Below are 15958 nucleotides of genomic sequence, written 5' to 3'. Positions count from 1 at the left end.
GTTTATTTTGTGGTGAACTATAATCCAGGAACTAACATAATAGCGGACAACCTGTTTTGGTCAGCTAAGAGTGGAGTGATAAGTAGCAGAAAGCACAGAGAAATACATTTGGCTAATTGTATTGAGTGCCAAATCAGTGGCATTCAAAATGGATCAAAGTGTATGGGCTACCAAGCAAGACAAGTGCCTACAGATGGCTATTCTGAAAAATAAGGGGATGCTAGAAACATACAGTAGAAGAGCCCACCGAATTGTGAAGACCATGGGACATTAAGGCTCTGGGTCTGCCATGAACTATACACATTTTCTTTAGCCAATATGGTTAGAAAAATGTGTTTGGTTTTGCCAATTTACTTCAAAATTCTTATCAATTCCCCCATAGCTTTGGTTGCGTCCTCGATCACATGGTGACTCACTTTAGCACTAAACTGCACACATAGCAGAGAAAAGTGTGCACACAAACATTTTACTGCCACACACAGGGAAAAATGCCAGTGTTTGGCCAGAAGTATTATAAAATGTGTAATCACTGTTCTGAAATGAAGCTCCTAAAATAGTCACATACTTCAAGATCTCATAGAAGCCCATTGTACTATGCAGAGTGCACACATTTGTTGACATAAGAAAAGTCATAACATTTATAAACTAATACCAGAGCTCAAATATTGAGCGTTATAATTAATAATACCGGTTTTATGGTATTTATTTTTCTGCCATTTCCGTCTGTATTTATCGGCCTTTTTTCTGTATTTATGCACATTTATTTTTTGTCATATAAAAACATAATTCGCAACCAGTATTCTTCTGCGTAAAAATGAAGGACTTTAATGCTATTTTTAAACAACTTTTATGCTCCCCATGCTGCCAATCCGCAATGCGATTGCATGCAATGTCTGAGTGACATCATAGAGAACCAGCCAAAAAGACCTGTTTTTCCGTTTTTTCCCCATTTCTATAAATAAATACAGACAGAAAGCAGATTGATTACCGTCTGTATGTATGTGTAAAAAATCAGTAAAAACGGAAAAATTGAGGCCTTAGAGTTATGATGTATGTGGCAGCAGAGATATCACCCCTCAATCGTCCTGTAATTAGGGATTTAAAGGCCACTACATCGACTGTGCAAGAGTCTATGTCGTCAGACTCTATGTAGCTGGACAATATTTCAATTAGAAATCATTCTACCACAGAGTAAGGCATTTGGAATTCCGATCGTACTGCTATGCCCAGCAGCGATACTGTGATCAAAGCAGCATGCTTGCACGGCTTGCTGGCAAAATATGCAAAATAATGGCTAAAACTTTACACTATTTTCAAGATACACATGTGCTGAACACAGTTACAGTGCATGCGCATTGCTTCCTATGTTCTTACCAGTATGCTCGTCCTTTTTGCATAGACTTGCATAATGGCCTGGCAGTTACGGGGTTATATACCAGTCAATGAGATACTTTGCACAGAATGCATGGCCATCAGCTATTGTGTACCATAATACTAGGCTGTGCATTTCTGTGCCACTGAATGCCTGACTTTCAATTACTATACTACCCAATGGCTGTCTTTTAGTTGCTATGCCACGGAATTCTGGATTATCAAATTATGTGTCACAAATGCCTATCATTTACAGTATTTCAATCCATTAGTTACTGTGCCACAGGATGATCGCCCATCACTTGTTCTACAATAATACCAACCCATCACTTCTATGGGCCTCATGTTTGGTGGTATTTTGATGGTATTTTGGTGGTAAATCCGCCAAAATATCAAACAGATTTACCACTACCGCCACTTGGTCTGGTGGAATTACCACTGGATGACAAGTGGTGGTAGGTGTTGTTGGTGCTCATAGGACTCCATGGGGATTTCAGAGGAATTACTGCTGGCAGTAAATCTGCCGATTTGGTCGTATTTGGGCAGCAAGGCAGAGGAATTACCTCCAGCATTCTGCTGGAGGTTTTTCCTCCATTTTACCTCCAAACCCAAAGTTTGGCAGTGCGGTAATGTGGTGCTGGCTCCGTTACCACTGCATTACCTCCATTTTTGCCCACACCACCAAACGCACAATAATTCCCTATGCTCCCTCTAAGCTGAGCGCACACACAGCCTGTGAATTCACGCTACGCAGAGAGCTGAAAATGCTGTGCACCACACAGTGTCCTTTTGCTGCCGGTTAAGAGATTAGCTCTTTAGCAGTACATGCCAAAAACAGACAGACTGCACAGGAGTAAGGGCACCTTCATTGTAAAAAAAAAACAGAGCATGTGTCACTTTGGACACTGCGTTGTTCAGGACATTTGGCTTTAATCAGCCTTTGCCCCTAGTTAATTCTCAAGGTATTATTATTATTATTATATATGCTGGTATAAAATGAGTAGGTTTTGCAGGCAGAGTAAACATTTTCCTATCCCGTCCCCCACTACACCTACAAGGATTTGTTTTTTTAAATGTCCAGAGAGGTAAAACAATCTGTAAAACCACTTTACACCTTGGTTTTATATCTTGTTATACCGTTTCGCATGGGGGTCATTTTATAAGAAGCGGAAGTGAATGAACAAGTTTAGCAGCGAATGGCAGAGTAAATAAGAGTGAGAGCATGTGGGAGAGAAGAACATTGAATGCATCAGTGAGGGACGGGAGTTGGTGATTATTTGAAGATTGCATTTGTGAGCGAGTGAACGAGTAAGAGTGTGACAAGAAGGGGAGAGATGAATTTAAAAGGAGAGAAGGAAACAAACATGGAATCCCGAGATTGAGTGGTAGAGGGAATTGGCGACAGGTGACTTGGGATACAGAAAAAAGTAGCAATGTAAAATAAAGCAGAGTGGGTAGGCATTCTATATACCTCTCATTAATGGTTCAAGCATCCTTTGATGGAGTCATTTATTATCAGGGTTCGAAAATGAGGGGAGCTGGGAGCTATTTAGCTCCAGCTTCTAGCATAGTAGAGCCTGGTTAGGCTGAAACCAACAGCTACCAGGAGCTACCTTTGGCTCCTAAGGCCAACTGGTGCCTTCCAAACTGCAGTATTTGAGGATATTGCTAAAGAAGAATTCGAACACATCTAATACACATTTAAACACAATGGTTCATGCTGTGAGAAACCGGAGGGTATTCCTACACCTAGTCTCCCTAAAGACTAGGTCAGGATCCAAGAGGTCAGGATCCAAGAGGGATGGCCTTTTCCTTACCATGTGAGAAGAGGTTCCAGGGAGATTTTATTGTCCCGATTCTTCGGCATGTATTTTTAGCATACTCTAATTGATCTTAAAAAATTTTTCCTATGCATCACCTTAGTTTCCCTCACTTTTACACATGCGAAAACAACGGGTTGGGTGAAGCCATCTTGTGCTAATCTTATCCGTTGAGCCATCACATTAACTTCAAGAACGCTTACGGCAACAATACAGACCCGCCCGCCCCTGAAGCGGACATCACTAGAGACGTACTGCCCTTTTCACAACGCCAATGCACGTCTCGTGTCACGTTCTCTGTGCACAAGCTATTGACATGTCTCCGTAATGGGTATGAACACATTTTAAAAGGGTGCATGCTTTATTGTGTTGCTCGCTTAACTGTCACAGATTTGCAAGGGGACTCGTGGTCTTTCAGTTGGAAATTCACCATCATGCATAAGAAAGGCTATGCTGCTGATGACAAAAGAAACTCTACAGTGCCATCTAGTAGTAGAAAGTATGTTTTTTTAATAAATAAATAAAGCGTACACAGTAAAAAATGAAATCATCCGTATTGACCATAATTACATGCGTAAAAAGGCACAACAGGCACCTTGTCTGGAGGGCTGGTTATTATCCCATTTCGAATAGTACTTGATTTATTACAGCAAAATCAAGCAGAATGGCAGGGGAGCACTGTTGGGCATTGAGGTGGGGGCTGGCGAGGACATGTTCGAGTCAGGCTGAATAAGGAAAGGGGAGGGAAAAAAAAAATAATAAAAATAGAAATCGGGTACATTTGGCCCCAGTACATTTTGTCCATTTCCAGCACTGATAGTAACTTGTGTGGACGGTCATTCTTCATTATTGCATTTCTTGTAAGAAAGAAGCGACGACTCTGTGGTCTTCACTCTGCACCACACCCATCAAGGCTGTGTCACGTAATTGGAACTTAGGAAGTGCAGGCCACCCTCCTGCCCGGTAGCTTTCCATCCTTTCTTTGGATGCAACGTTAGCATGTGCTTGCCAACATTAGTCTGTGCAGAAGGAAGCCCTGCCGTTAAGACTGGCAGAGAGGAGATGTGCCGTTATACCATGGGCAGAGGAGATGCTACGTTAGCACTCGCAGAGAAGAAATGTCTCTAGAGTACGTACTTAGTAAAGATGTGTCATTTGCACGTGCCATGGAACAGAAGTGCAATTAGCATGCAGAGACGAGTTGTGCCGTTAGCATGTGCAGAGACAGGATGTGGAGTTTGCACATGCTAACTGCACATCCCATCGCTGCACAGGATGTGCAGTTAGTACATGCAGGGATGGGATGTGCAGTTAACATGTGCAGAGAGGGTATGTCCCATTAGCATGTACGTAGAGAAGGCGTGTCGTTACAATGCACATCTCCTCCGTGCAAATTGTGCGCAGTTAGCACACATGTACAGAGAGCTGTCCCACTAGTATCTGCACAGAGAAGATGCACCATTAGCAGACGAGAAGAGATGTACAAATAGCATGCGCAGAGAAGAGATTTGAGGTCACTATGGGTAGAGATATGTCCTGTCAACGAGTGCAAATATCAGGCTTGCTAAACAGAATGTGTTCTATCAATACATGAAAACAATGTCTGCCATTAGCATATGCATAGAGATGTGCTGTTAGCATGCAGTTTACACATGCAAATGACAAAAATGTGCTCTTCAAATGCTAACAGCACATCTCTGAAAATGCTGAAAGGAGATGTGCCTTTACCATGTGCACAGAGTATGTGTCATACTTGTTAGTATGTGTCAAGAGGAGATGCATAGCTAGCATGCACAGGGAGGATATATGCCATTATCAAGTGGAGTGATGTGCTGTTACTATGTGCTCAGACAGGATGTGCGGTTTGCATGTGGAGGGAAGGGCTTTGAACGATTTTACGTATGGATTGGGAGTATGTGTTGAATAGGTTTTACTCTCTTGCAGAGGAGAAAACTCATTTTTACTCTCTTGAAATTGCATTTACTTTCTAATTTGAAAATTCATGCGTAAAATACTCCCACCTCAAAATTTTATCTGGAGCACTGACGATGCCCATTGTTCACATGGCCTCCCCAGACCCAGTATCTCCAGACTCCCCTCTTCAAGACCCGCCGCTGCAATCCACATAAGTGTGTCTCCCTTCAGCAGTGTTCCGGGCCTTTTGCGCTTGCCTCATGCCCATCCATCCCCCCTCCAGTATCAACGGCAGTTCGCACCTGTGGCCATGCGCTCGCAAGGGGGCTGAGAGGATGGGAACGGCCAAGGTGTCAAAGACCTTGTACACTTCAAAAAGGATCTTCTGCACAGTGACCATTGTTCTCATGGCCTCCCCAGACCTAGTGTTTCCAGACTCCCCTCTTGAAGACCCCACAACAAACACGTCACACATTCACATACACACCTACTTTTCTAATCCTTCATAAACACGTTGACATTTAACAGGAGAATATCTCTGAGATCTACAAAGCATCTCGTCATTGTGCTACCTGTTCCCCGGCTACTTGCTCCCCTGCTTGCTGAATCGGCTTGTTTGTTCATCCAGGTAAGAGTAGGTTTAGTTTAGTTTAGTTTATTATTTGATAATGCGCACCAAAACCCAGGGGTAGCCGGGCGCAGGTAGTCCGCTATTTACTTCTCTTTATTCTTCGATCGCTGATCTCAAAGTTTCTATCTATTTCCACCTAATGTACCCAGTATTGTATTGTTCATTTATTTCAAATACTTCACCATTGTCTAATGTTTCAAGTATTTTGATCTTCGGTAAATAGCACATTGCATAACTTTGCATTGTTATAGAATGGAATCTTATGTGGCCCATGTTTGCAAGCATGTTTCCTTTTGATGCGTGAAAGTTCATTCAACGGACAAGTAACACGTTACGATTTGCGGTATACCAATCAATTCTGTAAGAAAGTTATCGCTGTGTTAATTCGACTAGCTTACACAGGTTTTCGTTCTTCGAGTAAAACAAATATTGCAGACAAAGCTGTTTTATAATTCAGTCAATCGCATGCATACAGTACTTTTTAAAATTATTTATAATTTTTTTATACAGATCTTACAGACTTCTAAAGAATGCCTGCATGTATCGTTTGCGTTTGCCTTCTGTGAGCCATGCCAAATGTCTGGGCACAGTCCTGCGTACATTCCCAAAGTTATTGATTTAATAAGAAGATGGATTAAAAATTGTGGTTTTCCAGTGGACGAGGTTGAAAGTAGAGCACAGGTTGTCTTCAATGACGCGAGGGCCAATCGATTTCGCATCTGCAGCCTGCACTTTACCGACAATATGCACAAACAATTGAAGAACAGAAAAAAGCTTTGACCCAGAATTCTTCATAAATTGCTTCCAAATGCAATTCCAACTCAATTAAGTCCTGGATGATGAATTAGTTATGTTTGTTGGTATGTAGGACGATGGTCTGCATAAATAATTATTCTCTATGATCTCTCGATTTAATTAAGGTGGTGTAATAAAAAGGTAACTTCATAAACGGATTAGAGCTAAAATGTGTCTTACTAAAGTTTCCATAGTTACCATAGTTACCAGATTCTATTGGATTTTAAAATGTTTTACTTTACTATACTACACCTATCCCCGCTTGCTGGAGCCTCTAATGAATCAGTGAATTGTGAACATTAGTAAACAATGCCATAGTGCCCCTTAAAAGTTACATAAGTTTAATCTGTTGCTTGACATATCCCTTTTTTTTCGTAGATTGAAGCACAGACCTTCACAAGTGACGAAACCACGGACATGTCAGTATCCCAATGGTGAGCCTTACCGACATGCACAAAGTGATATTTTCGACCATTGGATCTGCCCACATATTTAATACAACTTTAGGTTTTCCATTGTACTACTTTATGACAATGTACTGAAAATGAAGGAGCAAGATTCTGCATCAATTACTTTTCCGGAGTCAACATCAAGCTCACTCGGCATGTATGGGTGTCATCTCTATATGTACCATTGTCTGCATCTCATTGGCTCAGTTCAATTTAGCTGTTTTCATCCGTACTAAAACAAGTAGTGTGTTATAGGGGGATGCTGGAACTTGAACTACAATCACTTCCTCCTTTGCAACATGTCCAGAGTATGAGGTATGTGTACTTACAGTTCCCTTGCAAGAATGAAAGTTAATTCTACAAAGAATATTATTTGAGACTGAAATGCATGCAACCTTGCACTGTTTCAAACTTTTCAGATTTCGGTTCTAACGTTACACTCCCTCCCTAATCATGAATAGATTAAAAATCTTTTGAGGGCAACACTGCAATCAGTATGTTTTGCACAGTGATCTCAGATCAAATACATGTGTCATCTCGGAAGGTTATCGGGTGAAATCTGAAATGTATATTATGACTAAATGAGGTACACTGTTTTCGAGGGTATGTTCATACGAATGTTTGCGACAACAAACCTTATAGCACGCGGTTCTTAATCATTTCATGCTAATTTGTGTGTAACTGCTCTGTGCGATGAACATTTTTAATTTCCAGTACGATTGACATTTTATTTTTTTAATGACTATTCTATTCAGGGAATGTACCCAAGGTGTGGAATTAGAAGCGGAGGACATGAACCAGAGGTGAACATAACCTAATATTGAATACAATTGGACATCACAATGTATTGCATTTGGAATACATTTTTATGTTGTAATGTTTTCAAGTCACTCATATTGGTTCTGTTTGTAGGTATGTGCATATGTTATGTACATATGTTTGCAAGGAAATGACAATTGCTTGATTTAAACTATGTAAAAACACTTTTTTGCAGCTTGATGGTGCAGTGGGCAAAGAGAAGCCCACAGTTTCGAAGGAAATGTTTAAGAAAACAAGGGTAAAGAACAAACAAGTTTGTTTTGGAGATGTTTTTAGGCAGATGTTTTATTTAGAATCGGTTTCTAGTTTTAAAATGGTATCTGCTGTATGTGTGCTAAAAATTTAGCAAGTTTATCTACACATCTTTCAGAGGCCCAGAAGGAAGAGAAGCAAAAAGACTCAGACAACAAATGAAACCAAAGATGTTGCTTGCCAAACAGATTTCACAATGGAGCAACTACTATTTGAGGCGCTGCGTGGCCCAGTCAATAAGCAGACTCATGATGCTTATGTCCAGTGGCCGGAAACTGAATGGAATCTCACAGGTGAACCGTACAAAGTGTCCATGGACCATTGCTACCATGTGCCAACTCGACATGATGAAACTGAATACAATGAAGATACATTGTAATTCCTCGCAGACCCCTTGACACAATCTACACCCTCTAAAAATGTTCCACCCAAGAAACATTCAATGTTACCCGTTTATCAAATTCATCTGCAAATATCACAACCTGAACTAACAGAGACTGAAGCTTCAATGCAATGGACTGAGTAATTAGCTAAAGATCTCGACTTCAGTTTGCTTAGTTTGGGCGATTTGTCCACCACAGTTGAGTAAAAAAAACACATTCATGCCGGACGATTGGCTATTAAAGGAGCAAAAATACACTGTATTCGACAGCTGCCTGCTAGAGATTGTACAGATGCTGAAATGTGTCCATACATTGAGGGGGAACATATGCAGGGAGCCATTGGTGAATGTGTCTCGTGCATTACAAGGCACTAACCTGAAAATCCCTGCCAGCTGTGTTCACCTCCATAATACATTTTCATGGTTCGCTCAACCGATGCTGGGCAAAGTGCCTGCTGGAAATCTACTATGTTCAGCAGCTTTACTTTTCAGCGGGTTGACCTTCGGTAAGATTTTCAGTTTCTGTCAATTTGTGGGGGTTGAGTTCCTTGTTAAAACCCAGTACTACAAATATCAAAGGGAATTCGTATTCCCTGCTATTAGTCAAGCCTTGAAAATCGAACAGATGTCAATGGAAAGTACATTCTATGGCAAACGTTTCAGGCTAGCTGGCGCGGACAGTGTGACAGTGCCGGATTTTCAGCAAAGTACGACACATACCACTTTGAAGACATGGAAAGTAAAAGAATTGTGAGTTCGATGATCGTGCAGGTGTCCGAATGTAGATTTCTGTAGCCATGGAGAAACACGGTTTCATCAAATCCTTCAACATCTTGAATCCAGGGGAATGCAAATAGACCCGATAACCACTGACAGGCACGTTAAAATAGCCAAGGCCATGCAAGAGCAGTTTCCACACATTCTGCATCAATTTAATGTATGTTACGTTGCCAAATCAGTCAATAAAAACATTACAGCTGCTGGTAAAAAAAGGGTTTGGAATTTTTTTTTTAAGTGGTGTCAGTCTATCAGCAAGCAACTTTGGTGGAGCTCCAAAACTGTGATGGATCTGTAGAAATTCTACTTTAAAAATGGCGTTCATTGATGCACCATTGTTCCAATGTACTCTTATGGACAGAAAACCAACATTTCCAAGAATGCCCACATTAACCTTTATCGAAGGAGCAGGAACGCAAGAAGAAGTGGTTGGTGCCATGTTGCCCTCCACATACAGCACTTGAGAAGATGGTGTACGATAAAACGCCTTCAAGAGACCTGAAGGGGGTCACAGGATTCTGTCATACCGGAGATTGTTCCATAATATGTGCCTAAAGTACAGGCCCAAAAGGTTGCATTTTGGCATAGACGGTATGGAGGCCAGAACAAGACTAGCTGTACTTACGCACAACAAGAACGTTGGGAGGGAACAAGCAAAAACTGCAGGAACCTTCGGGATGCTTCGTTACCTCATGGCCTTTACAAAACAAGGCAAACTATGGGTGGCCAAGCCGGTATACCAGGAAATGGAATTCAAAAGATTTGACATTGACATTGAATGTGTTGACCATGCATACTCATGGAATCGATCCTGGTTGTGTTCCTAGGACACATACAATGCCACAAAACATTGCAAATGAGCCCTGTCCACCTAAAACGGAACTTGTTGAAAGGTTGAATTCCAGATTTAAATAATTTGTAGCTGTCTTTGTAATCTGCATTTTTGTTATTTGTTCCCCATTGTTTGGACGTTTTACCTAAACAATCGAATGCTATTACACTCAATTTCAATGCTACAAAAAGTATTCAAAAGTATTTAATTATGCATATTTAATCGGGTGTGTGATTCATTAATGTATATCTTTTACCTACCCTACATTTATATTACTGGTCCTTGATCGATAAGACACATGTCTGTGGTTGCTATCAGTACTATATTTCAGAAGAGAATTGCCCTAGCACATCAGTGCTGCACTGCCCATTTGGGTGGCAGAAATACTGATATGCAAATGTATATTTGCCATCAGTTAAAGGTACACTGAGGCTTGGTGTCTGTCAAACCCTCTGCTAGACCCAAACCACATCCACATATGCAGTGAATGGCACTGGCATTGATGGCCGATGGTGGGTATGATTTTCATAGCACTGATAAATCGCCTGACCTGCATCAACCCCATAACCTCCAGGACATTTTGCTTTACTGGTGTATTATTTTTTCTTACACCTTGGTGAGTGGGCACCTTTTCACACACACACAGTATTGTAGTCTTCTGATGGGTGTGATTTTTTGGGGTCTGAATAGCTATACATAACTCTCCATAGCGTCCATATTGTTTTTCAAATGTATCCTCTTTGGCAACTTTTTGGCAATAACTGCCTGTTGTTGCTAGGTTGCCCTAGGTGCCCCACTTAACTTTCGGTGGCTAACCTTGACAGAACTACAGTTTGCGAAGGGTAGAAAGTATCCTTTGATCCCTTTTGTTGATAGTATCCTCTTTTTCATTTTAAATAAACGTAACATTTAAGTTACACAGACAAACTTAATGGAAGGTGGGAGTAATTTGTTGAACAATTCAAACGATGTGAAAGGCCCACACTAGAGGATTCAAACTGTCCTCACATCACAAGAAATCATTCTCCCACCTTTCTGCTAAGTATATACAAGTTTAGTTTAGTTACCTTTTGAAATGTTATGCTATTCTCGAAAGTATATATAAGGTTATGTTGCTCGCTTATGAATTGGTTGTGCCTCTTCCACAAAAGCAATGTTGTTGGTTTGAGTTTATTATTCCTTTAAGAATTGTATAACTGGGTTTTGCTTCCCCTGACATGCTGTTAGCCTGTGCAGATAACGCCTGCCTTAGGTCTTGCCGACACAACTTTGGGTCATTCATACAGTGTAACACTGGGTTTTGCTTTGCATAGACTGTTTTAGACAGACACAAAAAGAGTCTTAGGTTACACCTGCCTTTCAGTAGCTTGTAGTATCGGTTTTACTTACCTTGAGTGTAACTGTTATTCAAAACTAAGTTGAAGTAATTGCTTACCCTACTCTGTGAACCGAAAAGCAACTGTAATTGAATATTACACCCCAAGGTACAGTGCCCCTAGAATGACGAAACCAGATTACAAGTTATAGGTTTATAGTGTGCCTATAATATGAGTATCACCAGATCAGAAAAATGTATTGTCCAGTTAATTACGCTATGTGATTTCTTGCCGAGCATCACGGTACAACGGATAGGGTCTAATATCCATGGTATTACTGAAATGATATGGTAGACGCAGGGAGGCTGTTCAGGAGGAAGGCCCCAGCCAGAGAAAGATCAACCACCAACTCGTTGCTTAGAGAAGGGAATGACCCTGAGGGAGTTGTGGGTGGAGGAGAGAAGAGCTCAAGTAAGATGATAAAAGAACTGTCCTAACATCCTCCCCGTAGCAGACGCAATAGGTTGTTACAATAAGGTCTGTTTTATATGTGGCGGTGCGTCACGTCGACAATAAGTGTGATGAAAGGGTAATTGAAAGGGGTAAAAAGCATGTCCTTGCAGACCTAAAATCTATCCCATGGCTCCATTTGGCTACATGGATCAAGACCTTGCATCACTTGACGGTTTTGGACAAACGATACCTTTGATACACGGATATCCCAAAAAGGAATTCGATGTTGGCTGGGTTAGCCTGCGCTCCCCAGCTATTCTCACCTATTGAAAACTTATCTGCCGCCATGGGCACATCCTACTCGAATGCTGGGAACCAATTCTTCATCGCCTCAGGCCCCTTCCTGACTTGATATGGTCTTCCCAAGAAGAACCGCTTTTTGCTTCAACTGCGCGATTGTGTGCTTTCACACAATACTGCAATGTTGAGCAGAAGGCGACCCACTTCTCAGGGCCGCACTAGAAATTTAGAGAATGACTCCGAAAATGTTTCTAATTCTCATCCTTGCTTACCCTATGCACTTGCACAACCGATTGGCACAATGCCTAGTCGGAGAATTAATGCAACTTACTTGGTATGGGCACGCAATGTCACCTGTATCACATGAGCGTAGACAGGGCTGGATCAGGTGCGATAGATAGTCTGAACGGACATGCATGAATTACAGTAGACAGCGTGCAATTGAAGGCTGTCCCACAACCCTCTCGGGAAAGAAGTCAAGAGATAGCTTGCAGGGTTTAACAATGTTTAATTGTACCGAATTCAAAAAATATCAGCAAAGGTGTCTGCTGTTCGAGGCCGTTGGGAATCCAGAATGAATGTTTTTGCCTTTTGAGAGGCCAAAGCGTCAATAATGACATCTCATATATGTTCATAACCCGCACTAGTGATTGGTAAGACAGTATTCATGATTGTAATGCAAAAGCGGATGCGAGCCTACAATTCGTTTATTTTTCAGGCGTATTTCGATTTCCACATGGGTCAGCTGGGCTTATCTCTCCATGGAGTGAAGGTCAGGTCGTGGGCTGATGCCTGTGGGAGTGGAAGACATTAATCAAGTCACACTGATGCGTTGTGTCCGGTCTGTTTTATGACTGTGGCATTCTTTCACTAAAATCAAAACCTACCTGTCTCCGGCTACAATCGCTGAAAACAAGCTTCTATTGTTATATGGACTTGAGCGAAAGTCAGCAACCACTATGCTAGAAGGACACAAGGTGGCGAATACCCGCAAAAAATATAAATTTACTATATTGAAAGTGGACATTGGAACATTTAGATTCAATTTCTGCAATATGTTGTTCGGAGCGGACACTGTGTGTTACACTGAGAGAATGGAAGTACCCAAGATTATGTAAGTTCAACTATACATACTATTTTTGCGATTAAAATGGCATTTGTGCTGTATGCAATTTGAATAATTCAGCGACGTGCAAATGTGTAATTTGATGAAAATAATGGACACAATACGTTATGTTGAATTAGATTTAAATTGTGCCATATTTAAAAAACCAAGTGCGTGACTTGCGGTTTGTTGAGAAATCTACTAATAATTGTTATTTGTGTATAGTTTAAAAGAGGAGTGAATAGAGGTTTGATTTTAGGCTGGTATTGCTTACTGACATTGTTATGGGTTGTTAGCTGGAGCATATTGTAACGATTGTTCATCGACGACCCTCAACCACAACCTGTGTGCAGGCTAGTGATATGTAAACCACTTTGTCCCGTGGCATATCCGGGTGTGCTATCAACGTTGCATTATTGTACACCATAAAGTAGGTGTGGGGTGGATGTGCCAGGGGCAGAACATTTTCTGAGGGAACTTGGTTCACTTTTCGATCAATAATATTCCTAGTTCCGTTATAATGCCATCTGTCTGTAGTTCCCAATATCGGTCAGATTCTCCATCCCATTGGGAGCTATACCTACTTCACAGCGCTAACCTTTCATGCACACCCTGGTCTCAAATACTCCCCCATGTTGTCATTGTGTGTTCATTATGTGTGGTTTGTGTTCATGATTAGGTTTCAACCGGTCCAGAATTACAGGGTAAATGGATACATTTGAATAAGGAACGGCTACTAAAATATATGTTTATTCTGTTATCTACAGATATATTGTAACGTTCTGCGAATGCCATAGTTTCCAGCTACTGTCGGATGGATTCTTCAATCAACAATGGCAGATACGTCTAAACAGAGCTTTTTGCATTACCATCATGTGGTACCAGCGACAAGGAGCAACCTGTCATCGTTTCCGGTGTAGCAACAGGCCTAAGCGAAAGCGTTGTGAATGAAAGTGCAAAGAAATAGATATATTCTCACGAACAGAACACCATGTGCGTCATTAGAAAGTTTTGCTAGTGTAACATAAGGACACACAGCAATTGGTTGTTGATCGCAATCAGGGGATAATGAGGATGTTACAAACTACAATGGAAGCATGCAGTGTTCGCTAGCTATAACCTTTATTGCAAAAACATATAGTGCATTTCATGGAATAATGTGGTTTTGGGAGCGTTCCTTGATAAATAAAAGCACTTGCTACATTGCAGACTAATGATGTTTTCTTTAGAAATATTGTTTTCTATACGATTTGGGCCGCGCTGTGAGAAGATGTGTGCGTTTATCTTCCTGGTTCTGCATTAACTGACGTTATGGCATGAGTGATGGCGTGTTTGGCTGGCCACTAACGTCATGAAAATAGGTGGAGCATATCATTTGGAATAGTGATGTCAGCTTTAGGGGCGGGCAATCTGTATTCTTGCTGCAAGCACCCTTAAAGTAAATGCGATGGCTCAACGGATAAGATTAGCACAAGATGGCCGCTTCCAACCCATTGTTTTCACATGTGTAAAAGTGAGGAAAACTAAGGTAAGATGCATAGGAATTTTTTTTTAAGATCGATTAGCGTATGCTTAAAAATACATGCCTGAACGATTGGGACAATAAAATGTTTGAGCGCACTTCCTCTTTAAGTTGAACTCTTTGACTCAGACTTTCCTTAGTTACGTTCAGGCAGGGAAATCCCACCCTAGCATAGGGCACGTTAGGCCTTCTACCATCCTGACATTTGAGTTAATCATTTTGTTTTAAACTTTTAATTTGTTGTTACGCTCACCTGGTATCCACGGGAACGCCACCCAGCCCTGGTTGGATGATTTGCACTCTCGAACCCTCTCCCGGTCCCTTGGTAAGGCCTCTGGTTAAAGATGGGTCTGCAATATAGGAGAGCTGGATTCAATACCAGATTGTCTTTATGTTTTCCCACCTCCCTTGGCCTCAACTCCTTCCTCCCCCTTGGGCCCTCTCCTCACCTTAATATTGTAAAAGGTGGATTCTCCGTCCTGCTCCTCGTGGCAGGGGCGCGTAGATGTGGGGGGGCGAGCAGCGACCAAATTACTTCACTGGTGCAAGCCCCCCCTCCTGTGGGAATCCAGGCCTGTTGCGACTCCGTAGGTTTGCTGCTTTACAGTCTTTATATGCAGTTCTTATGTTCCTCTTAGTTTGAATAATAATGTCTTGCTTCTTTCCTTTTAGGTATGGAAAGGTATTTTGGTGTTGTCATGCAGTTTAAAGATGAGCATGGGCCGGTAGGCGAAAGCGCGATGTGCATGATGCTGTCCGGTGAGTAATGCGTGATGCGCAGCGCTGTTTCGCCTTTTATATTGCTAACCTGTGTCTTTTCTCTCCTTGCAGGTTGCGATGTTCCTCGCCGAGCGCCGTAATGTTCCAGCAATGACACTGACCAGGAGATGACTACCCAGGTAAGAATTGTGTGGCTTTCTTCATTCGGGAGGAAACGTAAGTAACACTTACTAATGCTGTCTTTCGTTCTCCGCTTTCCAGGTTATGGTATTCCAGGATGCATGCTGTGCCGGATGATGGAGTTTGTACCTACAGGTCAGTGGAACTGAAGTGGGCGATGGATTGAAGACAGGATACTGTTCCAGGTAAATTTCGTAGTGTTCTTTCTCTCTCTGCAGGTCCTTGGTTTCAGGTAAGCTGGCATCAAAGAACTGGATACGGTGAGCGTTACGCTGCCCACAGCAGAATAACGCAAAGCATGTTCTGCTGTTTGGGTGTGG

General features: G+C 41.6%; 1 protein-coding gene across 3 annotated transcripts in view; it reads right to left on the bottom strand.

The window, feature by feature from the left end:
• The window catches only part of PRMT2 (protein arginine methyltransferase 2), a 921423-nt gene that overhangs the window by 854062 nt on the left and 51403 nt on the right, over nucleotides 1-15958 (bottom strand). The gene's annotated exons all lie outside the window — the stretch shown is intronic.

This window comes from Ambystoma mexicanum, chromosome 9 (assembly GCF_040938575.1).
Source record: "Ambystoma mexicanum isolate Mex_15411 chromosome 9, UKY_AmexF1_1, whole genome shotgun sequence".
In the NCBI taxonomy this organism is placed as follows: domain Eukaryota; kingdom Metazoa; phylum Chordata; class Amphibia; order Caudata; family Ambystomatidae; genus Ambystoma; species Ambystoma mexicanum.
The sequence above is the reverse complement of the archived record's forward strand: the minus strand, read 5'-3'. Positions and strand labels throughout refer to the sequence as shown.